The sequence below is a fragment of the Pinus tabuliformis genome, chromosome 8 (genome assembly GCF_031772625.1).
Source record: "Pinus tabuliformis cultivar Carrire ecotype Pingquan chromosome 8, CPIR1, whole genome shotgun sequence".
NCBI classification, from domain to species: Eukaryota; Viridiplantae; Streptophyta; class Pinopsida; order Pinales; family Pinaceae; genus Pinus; species Pinus tabuliformis.
In genome coordinates this window covers 2,066,224,489-2,066,249,809 of record NC_142294.1, presented here as the reverse complement: position 1 = coordinate 2,066,249,809, position 25,321 = coordinate 2,066,224,489, and the positions used below count along the sequence as shown (strand labels likewise).

At 36.7% G+C, this 25,321-nt stretch overlaps 1 pseudogene; it reads left to right on the top strand.

The window, feature by feature from the left end:
- Positions 1-10,119: 10,119 nt before the first annotated feature.
- LOC149244762 (protein kinase G11A-like) overlaps positions 10,120-25,321 on the top strand; it is a 129,714-nt pseudogene continuing 114,512 nt past the window's right edge.

Below are 25,321 nucleotides of genomic sequence, written 5' to 3'. Positions count from 1 at the left end.
GAAATTCTCTGCTGGGTAGACCAGTTTTGGCACTGAGATTGTACTCTGATATTTCTTAATAAGAAAACCCTTAGATAGTTTCACCGATTTTCCCACATTGGGTTTTTTCGGGGACATTAGTCCAAAAATAATGGTGTCATATGGCGTGTTTGTTTTTGTTTCTTTTAGTTGTTGATCTGTAATATGTTGAGCATGCACTAGTGTTTATTTTCAATATTTACATTGTAAATAACTTGTTAAGTAAAATAACAAGTAGGTAGGAATAAATCAGATAAAGTGCATGGAGGGTTTCTAATTAAGTAAACTTAGAAACTTCAACAATCTTTACCCTTCACAGAGTTATTATCCTGGGATTTCTCATGCTCTACCATATAAAAAATATTAGGGAAACTCATCCCCATACCATGTGACAAGTGGGTCTTCCTTACACAATTTTCATTGGTTCTCTCTTCCACTCCCTCCATGTTCCCCTGAAATTCACATTTCAAAGTTTCAAACAAGCTCTCCTTTGGTTTATCTTGATATTTTATCCTGGGATGACTCATCACTCAACGCACATTCTTTTGTACGCTCCTACCAATCCCCTCTCATGCATTAATAAAACCCTTTATTAAACCTTATAACACCTTGTTTTTATGGCTTGAAACATTTCCTAAAGGGTCTTCCCCAGAGATTTCACAAACAACTCTTTTCCATTCTCTTGGGGATCACCTTTTAGGGTGACTCGAGAAAACACAAAAGAATAGTATAGTGGCCCCCCCTCATCCACGTAGCATGGTCTCGTTCTGTCATATCGACACATCATCTCGAATCATTCTTACTTGGAGATCTCATGCACTGCATTCAAAAGAGTTGGGGATGAAATATTGTGACATCTCACTCTGACACATACGCATCGGTCCCTCTTTTGATTACACACACTATTATTTCATTGGACCTCGATATTCCCACCTTTCACATCATCCCATGTGTCTTACCCTAGAACCTTTGATATCCCTACCTTTCATCATTTACGAGATCCCATTTTTGGGATGACTCAAATTCCCACCTAGAAGTTTTATTAACCCGAAACTATTCCATTCAGCCTCAATATTTCCACATGCCATATTCCCCCGCTTGATTTTCCCTGATGGAATCCTTTGAAGCCTTTTCCTATATCTTCCAAGATTTTATCCTCTCAGGACGACATGGACAGGGGGGCCCCCTTCCATCCATGTTATTCTCTTTGTGTGTGTTACAAGTGGCTTAACCAAGCTATAATTTTCATTTTATTCCACCATGTAATGTTGGCTACATTTCCTCGACAATATTGCAAAGTGGTTTCATTTGTTTCTTTCAAGTTTTCCCTTCTGAGGTGACCTAGGAGTCCACTTAGACTTGTGCATCCCTACCTCCATTCATCCATGTAGTTTCCTCCCCTGAAATTGGTGAACCTTATGCTTCATGGGCCCTTCCTCTGTTCCATGTTACCCTGGAGATGACATACCCAAGAGGAATTTAGAGGCTCCTTTATCTATTTGTGGAAGAAATTTTCCACTGAGGCAAACATTTTTATGATAGTTCATGTAGATTATTCAATTCACAATTTTTGTCTCGGAAAATTTAAATCTTACATATTTCTAAAGGATCACCTTATGAATTATCTGAGAATCTCTAATGCCAAGATGACATAGTATTTTCCTATTAATCACCACACCATTCCACATATGTTTTATCTGTCAACATCGATGCAACGTTAATTTAGATTGCTATTAATTTATATTGGATTGAGGATTCTCTCGTGATTTGATTATATATATATTGTTGCATAGGTTGGGACTTTGGCCTAATTCCATGGGATTTTAAGAATTTTTTTGGCTGAACTATAATCGGAAACCTTTCATTCTTGCTTGAATTACACAAGGAATATTCATAGTTGAAACATAAAGCAATGCACATTTTGGTATATTTTCATGTTTTCATTTTAGCACAACTCTGAATTTTGGGATGATTCTATTAATTGACAATAACTTTAGCATGAAACCACTTCTTTCCCGGCAAGTATTTTTCTTAGGCATAACGCTCGCCTTAATTTAGGTTCAATAAACTAATGATCATATGCATATGTGAACTTCTTTAAAGATGTAATTTATTCATGCTCTTTAATTTTGATCATAAGAAGAGGTTACTTCTTTAAAGCATGGAATTTGGAGGAAATCAACATCTCTAAGGTAAATCATAATGAGATTCAAGGTAATTTCATACCTTTATTTTCATCTTTTACTATTTTTCATCCTAATTTTAGTTTAATATCTCTTTTAGTAATTTCTTATATAAGCTCTAATTCTGCAGGTTTAGTTGGCCTTGTTGAATATTTTGTAGAAATTCTAATGTAGATTCGAAACTACTCATGAAATTTACTGAATCACAAGACTTGAAGCTACTTTATTGTTTTGTAGAATTCAATTCACAATCTAGAACACAAATCTCAGACATGAAAAATGAAACATCGCACATGCACAAAGATTTATTTAGGGGAAATCAACTGCTAAAAACCCCTTCCTATATGTATTGCATTAATCAAAGAATAGAGATGAATACATATGCTTGCTCAAGGCTGAGCACAACCTGCAAGTGTATAGTTTATCTCTCTGCCTGACTAAATGACTCTAGCCAACACTTAGCCAATTTTCAATCCCTCTAAGCTCCTATTTCCTTGCCCCATTCCTTGAGGAAATTAGCCCCTATTATTTAGGAAATTCCCTCAATTGGATTGTGCAACTCCTCTAGGCTCATCCTCTGACTGCAAGCACCACCTGTACACTTTGGAATAGTCTACAACTGATATTACACTACCTTGGATTCTCCATCTCAACCGAGTAACTCGAATTCTCTACATGCATCAGTTATTTTGGGTTGATTTATTAGTTAATTGGTTGATCACTTAGTGTGGTTGAAGTTACACTTCCACAACTTGACCTTCCACTAGTTCCTCCAACAGTTAGAACTAGTTTAATTAACCATAACTCAATTTAACTAAAATAGATTGCTACAAATTAGAAATCGATCATACTGAACTGAAATCAAGCTTCCCCAACTAAAATTAAATGAGTTAACTGACTGAAAAGTGTCATCCCACCTTAGTTAACTACCTCCAAGATTTCTGCTGAAATGGAAATTCAAAATTTCTCTAGTTTGACCAAGGCAAGGTCAAAATGAGATTTTCTTGCTACATTTTCAACACTCCCTCTTATCAAGAAAGGGATTATCAACCACCCCTATCCTGCACCTATGGAGCTCAAACTTCCCTCTTGAAAATGCCTTTTTCAAAATGTTAGTAGCTTTTTCCTCTTGTCAGAATATACTACAACAACATTATCTGTCTCTACACACAATCCTGTAAATGGTGATAGAAGATATCTATATGCTTGGATCGATTGTGAAAAACAATATTTTCAAAGAGCTTGATGCAACTATGATTATCATAGTAGATCACAGTTGGATCCATCATCTAACCAAGCCATCCAAAAAGTATCTTTCTCATCCAGATCACCTCACATGTTGCTTGACTTGTAGCCATGTATTATGCTTCTACCGAGCTGAGTGCCACAAATATTTGCTTCTTGCTCTACCAAGAAACCGCTATGGACGCAACACTGATAATTCCACCTAATGTATTATTTCGGTTTGATGGACTCCCCACCCAATCTGCATCTGTGAAGCCACACAAATTCACTCCCTCTATCTATCTGCACCATAATCCAAACAGGGTAGTGCCCCTGAGGTAGCGTAAAACATGATTAGTTTCTCTCCAAAATAGTTTGGTTGGCCTAAGCATAGCTTCACTCAATTGGTTGACTGCATATCACATATTTAGTCATGTGTTCACAAGATACATTAGTGAACCCACCAACTGCTGGTTAATAGTAGCATCCACTTCCTCACCTGAATTAGCATCCTCTTGTCTCCATTTGGTTGTTATAGGTGTCTCCATGGGTTTGCAACTGTCTATACAGAACTTATGAAGTATCTCGTTTGCATACTTTCCTTGAGATACAAACAATTCCCCATCTCCTTTCCATAATTCCAATTCGAGGAAGTAGTGCATGAGACCCATGTCATTCATTTCAAACTCGCTTGCAAGGTCCTCCTTGCAAGATTTGATCAGTTGTTCATCACCGTTAAAATCAAATCATCAATATATAAGACAATAACCAATAATTTACCTTCTACCAAAATATGATATAGATTTGCAACCACTTTAATTTTGGTGAAGCCCAAACTGGTGAGATAGCTATTGATAATGGTGTACCAAGCACGGGGTGCTTGCTTGAGTCTATACAATGCTCTCTTGAGTCTTCACATGTGATACTCTCGGTCAAAGGTCTCAAAACCTTATGGTTGCTCCATGTACACCTCCTCCTTAATAACTCCATTGAGGAATGTTGTTTTCACATCCATTTGGTGGATCTTCCACCCCATCTGTGTATCCAGAGCAAGAATTGATCTGATGGATGGATACCTTGTTATAGGAGCAAAGGTATCCTCATATTCAATCCCATCAACTTGAGAGTACCCCTTGGAAAAATTTGGCCTTGTACTTTTCTATGTTTCCATCCGCTACATGTTTTACCTTGAAGATCCATCTCGAACCCACAACTGATTTTTCTACTGGTCTCGGGAACACTTTACAAACACTGTTGTTTACAATGGATTCGTATTCCTCCACCATTGCATCAATCCATACAAGTTTCTCTACTGCTTCCTCGAAAGAGGATGGTGCAATATCTACAAGCTCAATCATTAGAGCCATGTAGCTAGTGTACCGATCTGGTGACCTTCTTTACCTGCAATGATTCGAAGGAGCACCCACATTCTCTCTCGCATCCTACAAAACTCCCTCAACTTCCCTAGTCCTTTCCCTGCCTTCTTTGGATGGTTCTTATTGAGTGGTTGTATCCACTCTCTGCTCCTCAATTTGTGGCTGCTCCAAAACTTTTTGAGGTTCCTCCTTTGGAGCTAAAAGCTCCTCTTCTAGTGGGATCTGAAGCTCCCTCTTAAGACAACACCGCATGACTTTGTCTTCATCAAATTTTACATCGCTTCACACAAATGTAATTCAAATGGATGACATGTATACACGGTAGTTGTGGGGAGTTTATGTGTAACCCAAAAGTACCCCCAATTATGTTGTCAACTCTAGATTCTTCCTTGATTCTTCATAGACATGGTAGTAAATAGAGTCTCTAAAAATCCTGAAGTGCGACACATTTGGCTTCTATTATCACTCCGTAATTTCTTAAGGATGTGAAAGAAACCTAGAGGTAACCACAAATCCACTTTTAAGCTTAGAAGCTAGCCCTTCTAATCTCAGAGAGAGATCTCTATATTGGATTTAGATTTGTTTTATGGGATTTTAGGCTAGTTATTAGGTTCAAAGTTTAGTTTTTTGAAATGTTTGGTTGAAACTACAAGAAAAGGCCATTGGGAAATGGATTCAAGGTCTTAGGGTGATCAGATACAGAAATATCAGAACATATTTGAAAAAGGGCAAGGTAGGCAGGCTATTGGATCTTTGAAGCTTTTTGGAGTGAAAGGGAGGAAAAAAATTAGATTTAATTAAACATAGAGCATTTCAACATGAATTATATATTTAATCTCAGTTTGAAAACATATAGATTTCTTATAAGCCAGGACAGAGTGTAATTAAACAAATTCAACCCTTCATCTTCTTTTAAACAATACAAATAAGAAATACATATAAAAAACAAAGATATAACAAGTTTATAAGAGAAAAAAACATCACGAATTTTCCTAACACATGGATCCTAGAAGAATCTTATGTATTAATGCAATGATCACTTTTAGCTCAGTGAACAACTTTACATCAAAGTATACTTTCTTGATATAAGTCCAAACATTTGTAATTCTATTTATGAAGTATTTATATAAAACTTAACAAAATATCTTGATTTGAAAAATCAAGTTTTTTTACAAAATATCTTAAAAACAGTTTACAAAATAGTACAGAAATGTAGGCAGCTAAAACTTTTGTAATCCCATGGCTCTATCTTCGAGGATTGTTGGTGATGAATCGACATGAAAAAGTGTTTCTTTGCTGCTGAAGGTGACAAATTGTTTTACCCAAGTAACTTGCACAATTTGTCCCATTTGTCTTCATCTGGAGTGGAGAATTTAACTAGCGTCTTGTAGGTTTCATCCACCTCAGTGTACTTTTGAAAAGTAGGCTTAACAATGAATAAATGCCTTATCTCATGTTTGATAAGCATGTCAAATCCAAAGCTTCTATGAAGGATTTTCCTGTGATGCATGGTGGCAAAATTTGAATTATCCCTGGCTATAGTATACAACTTCTTCTAATAATCCTCTAACCTGATCAATTTCTCTCTAATTCCTATCAAATCTGGTAGCCCCTTTAGATTTAGCACATTAAATTTCCCATGGAACTTTTAAATGTTGGATTCTAAATTGTGGCACTTGTTTTCTAGTTGAAGCACCACGTTCCTTTTTGTAAGGACCCCCCTCACCTCCAAAGTTGTCTCTGTCCTGTCTACAATTTCAAAATCCTCCAATTCTTCTTTGGTCTTCGAATTCAAAATCCTAATTAAAGCAGTGGCTTCACCCGGACTTTGTCCAAAACCTTCTTTCACCTCCTCAATGACCTCTTTATATCTCTGTACTAACTCCTCCTGCTCAAAAATGATTTCAATAGAGGGCCATATTTCAATCATGGCCTCATTTATTTCTATCCAAATACTTTCTTTTTCCTGTGCAAGTGTTTGTGCCATTGTAGACTCATTCTCCAACTGTTCAATTTTCTATGTTAATTTATGAGTCTTTTGCAGCTCTGCTAGGTACACATTGTCAATTTTCAACTTCTTCACCTGGAGATATTTTAGCTGATTTTTCAACTTCTCAATTTCTTGTCCTCTGATTGATAGGTCATCCATTGCTTTGATTAGTTCTTCTGAAGAATCTGTAGATTGTGCCTCAACTGTGATGGTTGTTGAAGTGGATGCCCCTGCTACTAATGTAGATGCAATAGGAACTGTTGTGAGTGGAATGGCTGCCAACTATGTTGACTGTTCTCTTTCCTTTAACAATTTCTCCATCTCAACCTCCATTTCTTTGATCTGTCCACTTTGCTCAATAATAATTCTGAACATGTCTTCCTTTTCTTTCTCTAGCGGTCCAAATTCTTTTGTTTGTGGCTCTTCTGTGGAGGGAAGCTTGAGCTGTTTATTGAGTTTTGCAATGTCAACATTCATCTTTCTAGTGACCTCCTTTGTATCTTTCACATTGCTGGGATTATATCCTAGTTTAATTACTCGATCCTCTAAAGACTTGATTTTTTTGTCTTTAGCTAGAGAAGAAAGTTTCTCCAATTTGAGTTGTGATTGAATGTTATTGACAGAATCTTGTAGCCTAGAAGCTACCATTGCTGAAGTTGTCAAGGTCGAACACAACATCTCCCCTATTTTCTTATGCAATTATATGTGATATATTGGATGAATTTTTTCAAAATTAAAGGAAAAGATGTATTTCTTGTAATATTTTGGAGTTTTGGGGAAAGGAACTTCAGCCTGGAGGAATGCTATCTACATTTTTCCTTTCTCAGTGTCTAAGGAAGAGAGTAGCCTATGCTGTGAGGATGTTGTCTTCTTCTTAAACTGTGTATATGTTATAGCTTTTATCATCTCATTCTTCTTTTTAATTTCTCTATACTTGGTAAATATATCTGGTTAAGCTTGGTCATGAACCAATTCCCCTGATTGAGAGGTATCCAATGGATCTTGGGAGGCTGAAGAGGATGGAGATCCTACAAAAATATCTTCATTCCTGGTAGAAGTATGGGAGCCTATTAAAATAATAGTAGATTGTACATTTTCCTCTTGAAAGGATTCTTCTATTGGATTGGTCCTTTGTCTCTTCTTGTGAGGATGTTGTCTTCTTCTTAAACTGTGTATATGTTATAGCTTTTATCATCTCATTCTTCTTTTTAATTTCTCTATACTTGGTAAATATATTTGGTTAAGCTTGGTCATGAACCAATTCCCCTGATTGAGAGGTATCCAATGGATCTTGGGAGGCTGAAGAGGATGGAGATCCTACAAAAATATCTTCATTCCTGGTAGAAGTATGGGGGCCTATTAAAATAATAGTAGATTGTACATTTTCCTCTTGAAAGGATTCTTCTATTGGATTGGTCCTTTGTCTCTTCTTGTAAATCATAAACTCTTTCTCCTGGATTTCTGTGACTGCATGGGAAACATCTTCCCTTGGCCTCTTGTCTTGCTTCTCCTGTGGTGTTGGATTCTGTGATGTAGTTGTTGAGAGAACCTGTTCTTTTGCCTCCTACAAAGTATTCTCCTTCCATAGATCCTGGTTCATGTATCTTTCAATTTCTGGCTTGGGAGTATGAGTGTAGGGAGTAGTCTTCTGTTCTACTCTCAGCTTTGAAAGTATTTCCAAGGGGTCATATGACTGGGTGAAATTGAGTTTGAAGTTCATATGCTTGAGGAGGAAATTTTCTCCTTTGGCTACTCCCCTGGTATTGAAGATAAATGGGCCAACTTGTGTTTTATTTTAAATTGAGATTTATGCTTGGTTGCCACAAAGTGTAGCTCATCCATGTTAATCATCTGTTTGATATACTCTAGTGAGAAAATTCTCATTGGGACAGACTTGGGCAACCTGTATGGTGGTAATTCACACCTATACACTCTGATTTCTGTGTAATTATGGTACAAGTACTAGTCACTTGTCTTGGTCTTCTCACTGAGATGAAGAAATATTTTTATCTTAGATCTTATCCTTGGATCAACATTACTATTCAATAGGCAAGAGAGTGTATATAAAAATTGATCAACATATTCACTAAAGGTAAATTCATTGGAATGTTTCCTTACCAAGGAAGTCCATTGAATTACAGATTGGAATTGCCTTGCCCATAAAATTTTTGTAAGGGAAACTGAAATCTACCTGACTGATAAAGTAAAAATAAATAAACTAGAACTGAGGCATACTTAACATCTCCCTTTGTAGAAAATTTTAGAAACTACTTATGGATGGCATCTGCTAAGAACTCACTGTAGTTGAAGATGATGGAGGGTTTTTCACCTATTGAGAAGACTAACAAAAAACCTATGATGGACTCATCAACCCACTGATCAGATTGATAGCCTAATAAACAAGAAAAAATGGAGATAATATGTTTGGTCATCTCAGGGAACATGGAGGATGAATAAGGGGGATTTTTCTTAGGAAATTGAGCATCCTCAAGGAGGAATGTTTCAAAAATTTTTGCTCTATGTGGGAAGGTGAGGTTCTTGTAGAGTTCCATGAGGGAATCTACTGAAAAATGTTTCAAAGGGGTAGAATTTTGAATTTGCAGCATTTGGGAAATGGAATCAAAGGTAACAGTGAGAAGGATATCATTGTTTTGGGCCACAATTTCCCTATGACTGGGAATGTACCAGAAGTGGCACCATGAAACAAATTCAGGGAAATGGTAGGTCTAGGGAAAATTAATTGGGGTAGGAAGGAGTCCCACAAACCCAATTCATCACTAAGATCAATAAAATTCTATTTTAACTAGTTGTGGAGTTCGTAGAGGTTGAACTCACAACTGGTTTCAAGGATTTTGTATTCCTGATCTACTAGGGGTTGATGGTCCAAGTCTATTACAGGGGGTAGAAGGGGGTTTTCATTTGTAACTTTAGATTTTAATTTAGGAGCCATGCTGGAAAGGAAAAAACTATAAATTTGGATTTTACCTAGGAATAGGCTAGATGAAGACTAGTGGATGGGTGACTGGTTGTAGTGACAGTTTGATTGTTGACTGGGTGTTGTAGCAATTTGATGGTTGATTGGGCACTGGAACATGTTTCTGGTCTGTCGGTGTCTCAAAACAACAAAAGAAGTGATAATAGCATGGTTCGAGGCTTTATTTATAACAAACACATCTTACTATTGAGATTAGTTCGTTTTCACGGATCAATTCCATTAATCTGGGAACGAATAAGTTATTAAATGGTTGTGTTAAAGGTTTGATGATGAGTACGGACGTGCCATGTGGTGGGAGCGCATTGGATTGGAGCGGAGGAGGATGTGACGACGATGGGAGAGGAGCAGATGGGGAGTTTCAGGTGGCGACATTGTATTGGGGTGGAGTGGGGATCAAAGATGCCACTTGGAGTAATAAGAGTGGAGCAGGAGCATGAGGTCAACAGTCACAAAAGGCGGGAATAGGAAGTGGATTTTTGAGGGAAAGGGGTTGGGGAAAGTAAGTTTTTTTTTGGGGGGGGGGGGGGGCGCAAAAAGAGCCTTGGGAGGACACGTTGCAAAGGTGGTAGGTGGGGAAACCACTTTTCAACACCCCCCCCCACCCCCTCCCCTCCCCCTTTGGTTAACTGTCAGAGGGGTGGTGGGGGGGGGGGGGGGGGGTTGGGTCTGAAGTCATCACCGACCATTGATTTGGGCGAGTGAGATCGCGACCTTTCATCTTTGTGTGAACCTTATTACAAACGACAAAACATGTCGTGTCAAACCAACTTTATTTAAACTAATATAATTGCGGTTTAATAATGTGATTACACTAATTACATTTACTTTATTAAAACTAACTTAACCACGATTACACTCTGTGGTTAAATAATTACTTATTTTAACTAAACACACTTTATTCAAAAAGTCTAATCACACTTAAATGATGTGATTAAACCATTAAACCTATTTATCTTACTCTAATGTGGCATTTTGACTAGTTGCACATTATTTTGATTTTCTAAAGGTATTTCTCATGAATTTTTTATATTTTTGAAATGCAATGGAATTTGAATTTTCTCACTTATTGGGGGTATTTTCATTTTTTCTATATTTTTTACTTCTTTTATTTTTTATCCTTTATATTTTTTCTTTTGTATCCCCTTTTTTTCTATATTTCTTTTTCTTGGAAATAATTTGTAGAATGAAACATTATTTACAATATCTCATATAAAAATCAATAGATAATCATCAATTGATCCTATAAATTATAGGACCCTAACAACTTCCTTTGGTGTACTCATGTCAAGAATTTGATGAGGACTCATGTTTTGCAAATAGATCGTTGTGTTGCATGCTTTAACCCACAAGTGCAGAGGTAGGCCCTTGTCATGCAACATCGCCCTTGCTACTCCCATAATACTAGGGTTCTTCCTCTCCGCCACACCATTCTGATATGGGTTGTGGGGTGCTATCAACTCCAGTCGAATGCCTTCCTTTGCATAATTTTTTTTAAACTCATTCGACACATACTCACCTCTATTATCACTCCTGAGAGCCTTCATCTTCTTTCCTATTTTTTTATTTTATTTATTTTTTCATTTTTTGAACTAATGCCTTGAATTCTACAAACTTGGATAATGTCTCATCCTTCTTCCACATGAAGAAGATCCAACACTTCCGTGAGAAGTCATCAATAGTATTTGTGTCTGGTAGTGGAGGTTGTCAAGAAAGGTCCATAGAAATCAGAGTGGATTCTTTCAAGGACTGCATGTGCTTTGTTGTCCCGACCATGGAAAGTGGCTTTTGTGTAATTTCCCAAGGCACACCCTTTACATGTATTGTGCAACACTAGTGCTCATTTAGGTAGGCATGTGGTTATTTTCTTCATAATCTTCAAAATGGCATGATTCAAATGACCAAGTCTTCTATGCCAAAGTTCACCTACATCTTGGCTTTGCACCTTCTCCACCTTCATGCTCAAGGCAACACATTCTTCCACATCTAGATTGTAAAGGTTCTTCATATGAACCCAAATCTACTTCACTTGTCCCATGGCTATGTGTCTTAGGAATGCTATCCCTTTGCTGAAGATCACACCATAATCACGGTATTCCAAAACTGTAACAAAGATGAGCTTTTTCTTTAGACCTGGAAAAAAACATCACATCCTTGAGTTTGAGAAGGGATTCTGACTCCTTATGAAAGGTGATTGTACCAATCCTGGTCATGTTCTACCTTCCATCATCTCCCATATCAATGTGCATCTAGAGATATTTCTCCTCCAAATCACTGAAAAATTCTCTATTCCCCGTCATGTGGAACGAGGCACCATTGCCCAAGTATCACACACTCCCCATCACGATGTTGGACATGCATGCAATGAGGGTAAATCTAAGCTCGAATTTTGAAGCCAAAGCTTCACCTGCTTCTCCTCATGAGGTCTTCTTGCTTGTCTTCTTGTGTGGACACTGTTAGTGCCTTGATCTACCTCAGGCTGAAGGAAGGCAGGTCTAGGGTAACATCAAACCACGCTTAACCTGGTAGCTAGCCCTACCAAGTTGGGAGAGGGCTCTCTCCTTGTCAATCTCAATTAGGATATTGGAAACTAGGGCTTGAGATGACTGAAATGAATTCTGATTTTAGGCTAGGTATAGTAGATTAGGGTTTCTGGTTTGATTTTAGGTTTTGGTTGCTGGATCAATTGGAGAAGGCAGATTGGGTCCGGGAAATCAACTCAAGGATACAATCATGTCCTGTGGGGCAAGGTATACAAGGGTTTATGTACTAGAAATGTATTGAGATGGTAGATTAAGACAACTAAGGAGTTGAGGAGGGCATAAAGAAACTATGAATCCTCTTCAAACAATGAAAACATTGAAAACCAAATGCATTCCCAAGACAAAGCACTGTAAATTAGTGTATTTTGTCTATTCACCTTGATTCATTTAGTTTAGAAGAAAGAGAGAGATGTGGATACATATAAAACATTAGAAAAAACTCATTACAAAGAAGAAACAATACATAAACTCAATGTCACAAGAATCCCACAAAAATAGCTGTGAAACCTGGTTTTATTCCTTGCCAAACTGCAGATACAAATGTTCAATGAGTGTCACCACTTCCACCAAAGTCCAACCTTTTCAAATGAATAAAAAAGTACATGATATAGGCAAGGAAACTACTCAAGCTAGCTATCAGGGTCGAATCCATGAGAAGAGGGGTGGTTTGAACCATATCTAAACTAAGAATAGGAATATAGGTAGTGGAACAGCTTGCCTCTAAAACCAAGGAAACCAATTCATTACAGCTCTAAACCACTTGGAACTTGATGTATCTACCCTATGAAGTGATTTTTATCCATATTACATCAAATTCATCATTTACCAAGAAATGAGGAAAAAGTGATCTCCCAAGAAAACTAGGAAAAATCTGGAAAATCAGGCAAAATTGGCAAAATCAATTTAATGCGCATCACTTTTTCCAGGCCAATTTTGGAAGCCTTCCCAGAGTCAAAATCAGGTGCAGGATAGCTCGTTGGAAATTTTGTCAAGTTTGCGTTTTGGTTTGGAGTTCATTTTACCCTCCAAAAGTTGATTCTCCCAAGACTGCTTCCTGTGTGGCAAAAAAGTGGCAGAGAGGGCACTTTTTGGGTGTTTTTTGCCCTTTTGGAGACCTAGAACTTGTCCAAAATTCCTCACTATTTCTGAGCTTGCTTATTTTTCCATGCTGATTCCATATATGTAAGCCAATTTGCAAGAAGATGTCTCCAGCAAAAGCGCAGCACCACCTATTGGAAAATCTTATTTTTCCAATTCAAAAATTCAAAAATGACAAAAGTTTCTCCAAATTTCTTGAAAATTGGCATGAATGATCCTTGTTAGGTGATTTGATGGGCCAATGATGCTTTAGCCAAGATCTTGAGTTTATCTTGCTCTTTCTTTCTCCTCAAAGCTCCTCTTAGCTTGGCTTTTAGCCTCTTTATCCTTGCATTACAAATCTTGTTCCAAAATGACAGCAAGCAACTTTGTGAGATTGATAGGTTCCTCCCGGATGATATTTCCCCTTATGAGGTATTCTGCTACACATGTTTTTCCCTAGAACTGTCACTAAGGGCTTCTTCCTCCCTTTCATAATCAGTGTCACTCTCCATGGGTTTTGGTGACTGTAGCTGCTAGTGAGGAATGAAGGAATGGGGTAGGGACAAGATGAGTATGAAGAGATTTGTTTTATAAGGTAAGTGAGGTGTAAGATGAGGGTGTGAATGCTTGAGGGACTTAGGTTATAGAGTTTGATAAGGGAATGGGGGATAGTGGGAATGTAATAATTGGGAATTAGGGTAAGTGAATAGTGTATTAGGGCTAGGGTTTGATGTAGAAAGTAGGATTTAGTGAAATGAAGCTTAATGAGTGATGGATAGTGAGGAAGAGTTGATAAACCAAGTGTAAATGGAGGAGAAAGGTAACCCTTAGTGGCTTATGAGAGGTAGGTTAGCTTATTTAGGGTTTATGAGAGAAATCTCAATGCCAATAGGGTTTGCTATGAACTGATGACAACCAACAGCTTTCTTTTAGCAAGAAGGATGGTGAACTTACTTGGCACAAGCATCAAGGTGTTTTTCAAGGAGTTTGAGGGCGATTTGCAGTGTTTTGAGCTTCCCCAACAGGTGCGCAGTGCTTACTAACAGATGCGCAGCGGAAGTTTAATGCACAGCGCCAGACCAAAAATACACTGGAAACTTGCCACAGGTGCGTAGCACCGATTTAATGAGCAATGCCGGGGAAATAATGCGCAGCGCTGCAAATTTTTCCTTTGTTTTCTCCCTTTGGCTTGAATTCATGTTTTGCAAGTCTCCTTAACTCTCAAATTCAATAATGAGACATTAGAACATATGAATTGGCCTTTTTATACTTTTCCCTCTTTTGATTTTTCATAAACAAAACCCTCTTTCCTAATGTTTTGTCACTTTTGAAAAATACTCTGTTTTTCTGAATTTTGGACATTTTGACTTTTTTGGCAGGTGGACTTACTCTCTTCATGGACCTTTTGTAGTGGCAGAAGCTGACATTGGTATCAGAGCACTAGGAGCACTTATTACATATAGGAACAGTAAAATTACATAATTTACATGAAATGAAACTATGAAGTACAAATGCTCTGTTTCACTTCAAAACAAAGTTTGGAGGTGAAAGAGCTTTATTTCAGCGTATCAGAAGTAAACTCATGACTATACGAACCTTTTTATCCTCCTCATGTGCTTGCTGACCTTTTATTCAATCTTGGATGACCATGATGACAAACCTTAAGACCTAGTGAAACTAAACCCTAAAACTGGTTTTTATAAATGAAATGAACTGAAATGATTATAAATGACTGAAAAGAGGTTTAAACAAGCCAACATGTATATGACATGAGGGAAATTGAAAAGAAACCACTACCCTCAGTTGATCCATGACCTAATGGAATGCAGCTGATTGAATGAGACACCTAACATGCATGTGAGAAAGAGAAATTTTGATCGCTGATGGCAGTGTGAAGATACTAACATTAACATTGGCTCCAATGGGGATGATAGCTCCTTAGAGGTGCCAAGAACCACAGATATTTGGGAGAGAAGACCAGTGCCTTATCCATTGGGCAATATGGAATCAATATCTTGGCAACAAAAACATCAAAACTCAAGACTCAAGACTCATAACTGAAATGAAACTGACGCAATACTAAAACACAACTGACAAACTGGAAAATATGCTCAAAATGGAGCTTATTCAATAAAACCTACTCTAGTTGTTCCATTCATCATCTGATCAAGTGAAATGAAACAACCAATGCAACCAAGTAAGCATTCTGGCTGCTATTTTCATTCTCCACAAGTGCTTGCTTATGAACAACAAGAGAGAACTACTGAAAGGAAACTCCCATGAGAAGTTGTAAACAGATCCGTTGAATAATATGGATTCTTTGTCTGACTCTAAAAACACTGCATAAGGATCTTGAAATTCATGTGCACTGGGGCTCAGCTCATCCAATGGATTACTTTTGTTCTCCTCGTACCATGAATGCAAACTTTCATCTGAGATTTGTGATGAGACTCTTGCTGAAAATGACAAAGAAACTGGCTGCCAGATCAAGTTTGTATAAATACTTTGTTCAAGCTCACAGTTAGCTAATGAAGAAGGACTTCGACTACAGACATCATCTAACACATCAGCTATTGGATCGTGAAAAACTTTAAAAGACTGCTGCAACCCATTTTCTATTGTTTCCAATGAGATTGCATGATTTTCTACAGGCTGCACATTTGAAGATATACTATGCAAATTTTCCTTCAAAAACTGAAATGATTCAAAATAGAATGGTACGAAATCATTTGGCATCATTTGATCATATGGTCCAGCTTCCAAGTTTTCATTTGAGACTTGACAATCAATGGCATTCGGAGGCTGCAACTCTGGATATGAGAAGTCTTGAACAAGGATTTCATTACCCTCAAAATGGTTCAGATCAAAACTTATCAACAATTGACTTTTGATTGCATGAAAATTGTCTCTGATGAATTGAAACGAAGCAAAACAAAAAGGCAAATATCCTTCACTTACTTCAAAATTTGATGCACTTTCCTCCTCACTTCCATAGCTGAAATGCATCGGCTGATCACTGTACTCAAGCTGTTGAAAGTGAACTTCCTCCTTCCACAAACTAGCTGCTGATTTGTCTGCAAGACTAGCTTCTGTTTGGAGAACATAATCATCATCATACTGATCAAACTTAGGGAATTCATCAGCATAAAACACATCATCAAGCATACATGTCATATCAATAGATCTCTCTTCTCCAAGATGATCTATAAAACAATCACTATTAGATCTATTACAATAGGGATAAGAAAGAAAATGTTTTGGATCAACCTCTTGTTTTTCTTCAATCAGCGAGCCATGATCTTGAACATCATACTCATTCCTTGTGGTGATATTTTTCATCATCTCTTCCATTGCACTTACCAAAATGTCTAGCTTTACCTCTAAAGATGTTGATTCATTTGGATCTATGTTCTTCACCTCTTCTTCCTTCAACTTTGCCCTTTTGATCAACAAATTAGCCTCTACATCTACTGCACTGTTCTACACCTCTTCAAGTGTTGCAAGGTTCCTTTCCCTCAGCTGAAACTCCATTTTCGGATCAAAGGCTTTTGGGTATTGCAAGAGGACGGATCGAGGAGGAGGTCTTATATTAACTGGCATAAAAAAATAGAATTGGTTAAATCTGGCAAAAAATTGTTGTACTGTCTCCCCTGGCAGTCTTTTTAGCTGGTTATGCTCTTCTATAATCAAGAAAGGGTTCTGTCTGACCACCCACTTGTTGAGGTAAACTTTGACGAACTGCTGGAAATCTAAGATGCTTGCATCAGGCAGGGTTTTGAACCAACTCTTGACTTTGCCTTGAAAAGAAAGAGCAAAAAGCCTAATACTTACATCTTCTTCATCAACTTCAAAAAGGCCGAGAAAGGACTCAAAATTCAGTACATGTCTCTCAGTAGTGATTTTGTCACATTCACCATCAAATCTTGGTAGATATAGGTAATAATTTTTAGGGAAAGCATGGAATATAGGAGGTAAAATCAGAGGCTTATATCGAGTTGGAATTTTACAAGGTATAGGAATATGTACAGAAGGTGTAGAATCAGTCTTGGTCTCTTAAGGTTCATTAGTTTGAAGACAGTCATCACAAGATTCAGAAGAAGGGTCTTAATCAAGATCAAAGGCATGCGAATATTTGGTATTCACATTCTTCAAAGGGAAATAATCAAATGCAGGTTTGGGATCTTTTCTCAAACACAATATACTTCGTAAAGCCTTCTTGACATTCTCTAGAAAAGAGAAGAAATGATTTATAACAAAGAACATAATGTCTTAGATGAAATTCCAACTTGAATACTTGATCTCTCCATATTATCCTTTCATGTTTTTGCTGGTCAAGTTCATCCTCCAGTGGAGTCCTTGGATTTGATGTTAAAACTGATTTGGAGTCGCCAGGTGAATGATTTCAGCCTTTCTGTGTCTGATCATTGTTCACCATCAATAGTAAGATCTGAACTTGATTACATTTTGTTGAGGAACATAAAACTACGTTCCCCAGTATGGTCGCCACTATGTTAGTGCCTTGATCTACCTCAGGCTGAAGGAAGGCAAGTCTAGGGTAACATCAAACCATGCTTAACCTGGTAGCTAGCCCTACCAGGTCAGGAGAGGGCTCTCTCCTTGTCAATCTCAATTAGGATATTGGCAACTAGGGCTTGAGATGACTAAAATGAATGCTGATTTTAGGCTAGGTATAGTAGATTAGGGTTTTTGGTTTGATTTTAGGTTTTGGTTGCTGGATCAATTGGAGAAGGCAGATTGGGTTTGGGAAATCAACTCAGGGATACAGTCATGTCCTGTGGGGAAAGGTAGACAAGGGTTTATGTACTAGCAATGGATTGAGATGGTAGATTAAGACAGCTGAGGAGTTGAGGAGGGCATAAAGAAACTATGAATCCTCTTCAAACAGTGAAAACATTGAAAACCAAATGCATTCCCAAGACAAAGCACTGTAAATTAGTGTATTTTGTCTATTCACCTTGATTCATTTAGTTTAGAAGAGAGAGAGAGAGAGATGTGGATACATATAAAACATCAGAAAAAACTCATTACAAAGAAGAAACAATACATAAACTCAATGTCACAAAAATCCCACAAAAATAGCTGTGAAACCTGGTTTTATTCCTTGCCAAGTTGCAGATACAAATGTTCAATGAGTGTCACCACTTCTGCCAAAGTCCAACCTTTTCAAATGAATCAAAAAGTACATGATATAGGCAAGGAAACTACTCAAGCTAGCTATCAGGGTAAAATCCATGAGAAGAGGGATGGTTTCAACCATATCTAAACTAAGAACATGAATATAGGCAGTGGAACAACTTGCCTCTAAAACCAAGGAAACCAATTCATTATAGCTCAAAACCACTTGGAACTTGATGTATCTACCCTATGAAGTTATTTTCATCCATATTACATCGAATTCATCATTTACCATGCTTAAATTTACCAAGAAATGAGGAAAAAGTGATCTCCCAAGAAAACTAGGAAAAATCTGGAAAATCAGGCAAAATTGGCAAAATCAATTTAATGCGCAACGCTTTTTCCAGGCCAATTTTGGAAGCCTTCTTGGAGTCCAAATCAGGTGCAAGATAGCTCGTTGGAAATATTTTCGAGTCTACTTTTGGAAGAACTTGAATTTCTGAATTTTGAGTTCATTTTCCCCCCAAAAAATTGATTCTCCCAAGACTTCTTCCTGTGCGGCAAAAAAGTGGCACAGAGGGCACTTTTTGGGTGTTTTTTGCCCTTTTGGAGACCTAGAACTTGTCCAAAATTCCTCACTATTTCTGAGCTTGCTTATTTTTCCATTCTGATTCTAGATATTTAAGCCAATTTTCAAGAAGATGTCCCCAACAAAAGCGCAATGCCAGTGGCGCTGTGCACCTATTGGAAAGACCTGTTTTTCCAATTCAAAAATTCAAAAATGACAAAATTTTCTCCAAATTGCATGAATGATCCTTGTTAGGTGCTTTGATGGGCCAATGATGCTTCAACCAAGATATTGAGTTTATCTTGCTCTTTTTTGCTCCTCAAAGCTCCTCTTGGCTTGGATTTCAGCCTCTTTATCCTTGCATTACAAATCTTGTTCCAAAGGACAAGCAAGCAACTTTGTGAGACTAATAGGTTCCTCCTGGATGATATTTACCCTTATGAGGTCTTCTGCTACACATGTTTTTCCCTAGAACTGTCACTAAGGGCTTCTTCCTCCCTTTCATAATTTGTGTCACTCTCCATGGGTTTTGGTCACTGTAGCTGCTAGTGAGGAATGAAGGAATGGGGTAGGGACAAGATGAGTATGAAGAGATTTGTTTTATAAGGTAAGTGACATGTAAGATGAGGGTGTGAATGCTTGAGGGAGTTAGGGTATAGAGTTTGATAAAGGAATGGGGGATAGTGGGAATGTAAGAATTGGGAATTAGGGTAAGTGAATAGTGTATTAGGGCTAGGGTTTGATGTAGAAAGTAGGATTTAGTGAAATGAAGCTTAATGAGTGATGGATAGTGAAGAAGAGTTGATAAACCAAGTGTAAATGGAGGAGAAAGGCAACCAATAACCCTTAGTGGCTTATGAGAGGTAGTTTAGCTTATTTAGGGTTTATGAGAGAAATCTCAATGCCAATAGGGTTTGCTATGAACTGATGACAACCAACAACTTTCTTTTAGCAAGGAGGATGGTGAACTTACTTGGCACAAGCATCAAGGTGTTTTTTTAGGAGTTTGAGGGTGATTTGCAGTGTTTTGAGCTTCCCCAACAGGTGCGCAGCGCCTACTAATAGATGTGCAGTGCAAGTTTAATGCACAGCGCCAGACCAAAAATACATTGGAAACCTGCCACAGGTGCGCATAGCTGCAAATTTTTCCTCTGTTTTCTCCCTTTGGCTCGAAATCATGTTTTGCAAGTCTCCTTAACTCTCAAATTCAACAATGAGACATTAGAACATATGAATTGGCCTTTTTATACTTTTCCCTCTTTCGATTTTTCATAAACAAAACCCTCTTTCCTAATGTTTTGTCACTTTTGAAAAATACTCTGTTTTTATGAATTTTGGACATTTTGACTTTTTTGGCAGGTGGACTTACTCTCTTCATGGACCTTTTGCAGTGGTAGAAGTTGAAATTTGTATCAGAGCACCAGGAGCACTTATTACATATAGGAACAGTAAAATTACATAATTTACATGAAATGAAACCATGAAGTACAAATGCTCTGTTTCACTTCAAAACAAAGTTTGGAGGTGAAAGAGCTTTATTTCAACATATCAGAAGTAAACTCATGACTATATGAACCTTTTTATCCTCCTCATGTGCCTGCTAACCTTTTATTCAATCTTGGATGACCATGATGACAAACCCTAAGACCTAGTGAAACTAAACCCTAAAACTAGTTTTTATAAATGAAATGAACTGAAATGACTATAATTGACTGAAAAGAGGTTTAAACAAGTTAGCAGGTATATGACATGAGGGAGATTGAAATGAAACCACTACCATCAGTTGATCCATGACCTAATGGAATGTTGCTGATTGCATGAGACACCTAACATGCATGCGAGAAAGAGCAATTTTGATCGCTGATGGCAGTGTGAAGATACTGACACTAACAGACACTTCATGCCATAGTGTCCGAATTCATGACAATGACAACAATTGATTATAGACAAGTCTTTATTCTTGCCCCCTTGACTAGATTTTGGTTTGGATTGGGGTTTCTTCCCTTTTCCTTTCTGGCCAAGGCACAATTTTCTTCATCCTCACCCTTGGATGAAGTCCCTTCTCTGGTATTCCACCTTGTTTCCTCATGTACCAAATTGGACCATAAGTGTTCCCAATTTGGTAGTTTCTCCCTGCCATTAACCAAATCTTGGTAGTTGTGCCAACTCTTGGGAAGGCCTAGAAGGGCTAGGCTTACCAAATCATCTTCTGCAATAGTAACACCAACTTGACCAAGTTCATCATGAAATTGTGTGAACCTTCTCAGGTATTACGGAACAATGTCGTTCTTCTACATCTTGATATTTCAAAGTTTATCTTTGAGTGCCATCTTCCTGTGGTCACTATTATTATGGCACAAATTTATCAATTCTTGCCACATTTCATACATAGTCTCTTACCCTTGGATATTTGAGATAATGTGTTCTCATACTCCCCAATATGATTCTCCTGGCACAAATTTATCAATTCTTGCCACATTTCATACATAGTCTCTTACCCTTGGATATTTGAGATAATGTGTTCTCATACTCCCTCCAATATGATTCTCCTCGCCTTGCCTTATTAACAAATTCCTTCAATCCATTATGTTCCAACACTACCTCCATGCGGTCCTTCCAAGAAACATAATTCAAGTTTCCCTTAAGGGAATACTCGAGTCTTAGTCCATAGAAAGCCATCATTCTAGCTCTAAATAATTGATCCTGCAAATCCAATCCTTATGCAATAATAACTTCAAATTTTTTTCTCTACTGTGAATCCTGCTCTCATACCATGTAGAAATTATGATGTAGATTTGAAACTACTCGTGAAATTTACTAAAGTACAAGACTTGAAGCTATTCTATTGTTATGCAAAATTGAATTCACAATCTAGAACACAAATCATTGACATCCAAAAGGAAACATCACACATGCAAAAATATTTATCTAGGGGAAAGCAACTTCTCAAAACCCCTTCCTATCTATATTGCATAAATCAAATAATAGAGATGAATACATATGATTTCTCAAGCTTGAGTACAACTTACAAGTGTATGGTTTATCTCTCTTCCTTATTGACTTACTCTGGCCAACACTTAGCCAATTTTCAAGCCCTCCATGCTCCTATTTCCTTGCATTGTTCTATGAGGAAATTAGCCCCTATTATTTAGGAAATTCCCTCAATTGGATTGTGCAATTTCTCTAGGCTTATCCTCTGACTACATGCATCACCTATACACTTTAGAATAGTCTACAATTAATAGTACACTGACTTGGATTCTCCATCTCAACTGGGTATCTCGAATTCTCTACATGCATCAATTATTTTGGGTTGATTGATTAGTTAACTAGTTGATCACTGAGTGTGGTTGAAGTTACACTTCCACAACTTGACCTTCCACTAGTTCCTCCAATAGTTAAAGCTAGTTTAACTAATCATAACTCAATTTAATTGAAATAGATTGCTACAGATTAGTAATCAATCATACTAAAATGAACTCAAGCTTCCCCAACTTGAATTAACTGAGTTAATTGAGTGACAAGTCCCATGTCACCTCAGTTAACTACCTCCAAGATTTCTACTGTAATGGAAATTCAATTTTTCTCTAGTTTGACCATGGCAAGGTCAAATTGAATTTTTGTTGCTACATTTTCAACAATTTTATTTCTCCCATCAACTCATATATCCCAAGTTTTCTTTGCATACTTTCAAGTTGGGTGAAGCAGTTACAATGATGATTAAATGACAAACAAGTGACATCCGAGAGTCTCTTTACTTTATCTTGTTTTCATTTATTATCTTGTCCTTTTTTTCAATACTTATTTTGAAACAAGATATTTGCAAGAAAACAACACCTTGATGTGACTTTATTCATAACTTCTAACTAGTCATAGGATTATTTTTCAATAAAAAATCCTAATCATTTATAACTTTGCGAGACAACTTAACAAGATCTCAACTTAAGTAAAACACACATGATTTTCTCACATTCGCTCTTTTGTTGAGACATATTTTCATAAGTTGTCTTGTTAGATTTTTCTTTCAATCACGGTTTTTCATTTAACTTTTCTTTTGGGTTTCCATTTCTTTCTTCATTTGCAATATTTGAAGTGTGTTGATTTATTTATTTATTTATTTATTTATTTATTTTTATTTTATTTATTTTTTATTTTTTATTTTTTATTTTATTTTTATTTTTTTTATTTTATTTTTATTTTTATTTTTATTTTTTTATTTTTATTTTTATTTTTATTTTATTTTATTTATTTATTTATTTCGGGGTTGGATTTTGTGATATTCCAAAAATCTATATGGGGGAATATTTCCTACACAATACCAATTGATTTGCATGGGGAAATATTTACTCTATCATTTCAATAGGATTTCATTTATCTAAAGGTCATATTTACCAAGTTTTCACTTATCTCATATATTAACCATTATCTATGGGGAATATTGAGATATGGTTCAAGTAATATAAGTTCACCATTATAAAGGAAAAAATTATCTTCAATCTTTTCTTTGAAACCCTCCTGTTCCCCTCCACAATTAAAACCTCTAATTTAGTATATGAAGAGAAGACTAGTGGGATCAAATTTAACTAGTATCACAACTATTTCCTTTAATAGAAAACCTCTTGTATCACCCCGCTCTCTTCAGCCAATTAGTGAAAGAAAATTTCTAAGTAAAGCTTATCAAAAGGGTGGCACATAATAGGGTTGAAATCACATATGTGTTGGAAGTGTATGAAAACTTGTCGGGGTACTAAACAGGTTCGTTGGCAGCGGATCAATGTATACACGGTATCAAGGCAACTTCGTCGAGGTACTGAACAGGCTTGATGGAAATGAAGCAATGTTGGGAAAAAGAGGTAATATATTTAATAGATGCATACTAATCATTTAACCAACAAGTTATATTTTTTATCCAATAGTGGAAAGAAAATTTAAAACTCACAATTATCCCCTATATTTGGATTCACTATCTTAGAACTTGACATTTGGATACATTCATTTTTAAGACCTTATCTTATTTTTATTTTGTCTTATGTGGAACCTGTTATCCTCCACAATATCCCAAGGCTGAGAAGGGAAACTGAAAGAGGTAACCTCAAACCACTTAGATTTTAGCATCTAGCCCTACTAAACCAGAGAGGGATCTCTCTATGAATTCACATCCAATGATGACTAGAATGGGAAAATATGTTAGGCTAGATATGCTAGGTTGAGGTAGGTTTTGAGTTTTTAGGGTTTTGATGTTGGATAAGGGATGAAAACCAGGTATCTAGGTCAAAGGCTCAAAGGGTTACAAAAAAAAAGATATAGAGCAGCAAGGTAGCAATAATTTTGTGATGGCTTTAGGGTTTGCCAACGTAGTGTAGTGTTTGGAAGAAGAAAAAGGTCTTAATGAGTATGAGCACATGAATTCATTAAGAAAAGAAGAAAATTACACAAAATGATATTCCCATCAAAATAAAGCTTTAATGAAAAGAATTATGTTTATAACCTTTAAGGAAAATCATTGTAGAAAGAAGATATGGAAATTAGAGCTGTATATCATTGATAAAAAACTATAATAGAGAAAATACATCATCACAAACTTACTGCACATGAATTCCTAGATAATAGCTGCAACTGCTCCTTTGATTTCCTGAATAAAGAGTTGAAATACAAGCTACAATTGTTCCAACCTCTGATGTTCAACATTTCTCACTATGAAATTCATGAAATATATATAATTATCTCATCTCTGGACTAAGGGATTCGAGCTCAACCATATCCCTAAATATAGAAACAGTTGCATTAAATTTGGCACTCCTTGCTAGGAATAAGGACCGAATTTCTGAAAAAGGGGTCAACAATTAAATCATATCTCTTGAATCATGACATATATTACAAAAATGAAGGAGGTTTTTGTATACTAGCCTTTTTTGTACAGAAACCTCTCTCATTTTTTACGGATTCATCTCCATCTCCTTGGAATATGCCCCGCAGAATCATGACTAAAACAGGAAATCATTAAATGTTTAAATCTGTAAAACTAGGCTGTAAATATCTAGTCAAATATTCCAATCCATGACACTTGTGAAGAAACTGAAAGATATTTTTTATTTTTGGCGTATTTTTGACAAAAACCTCCTTGGGTTTCACAAAATTCGTTTCCAGATGTTAGAAACGAGCACCAAAAAATAATTACTAAAACAATAAAACAAATTGAAAATTTGATTTT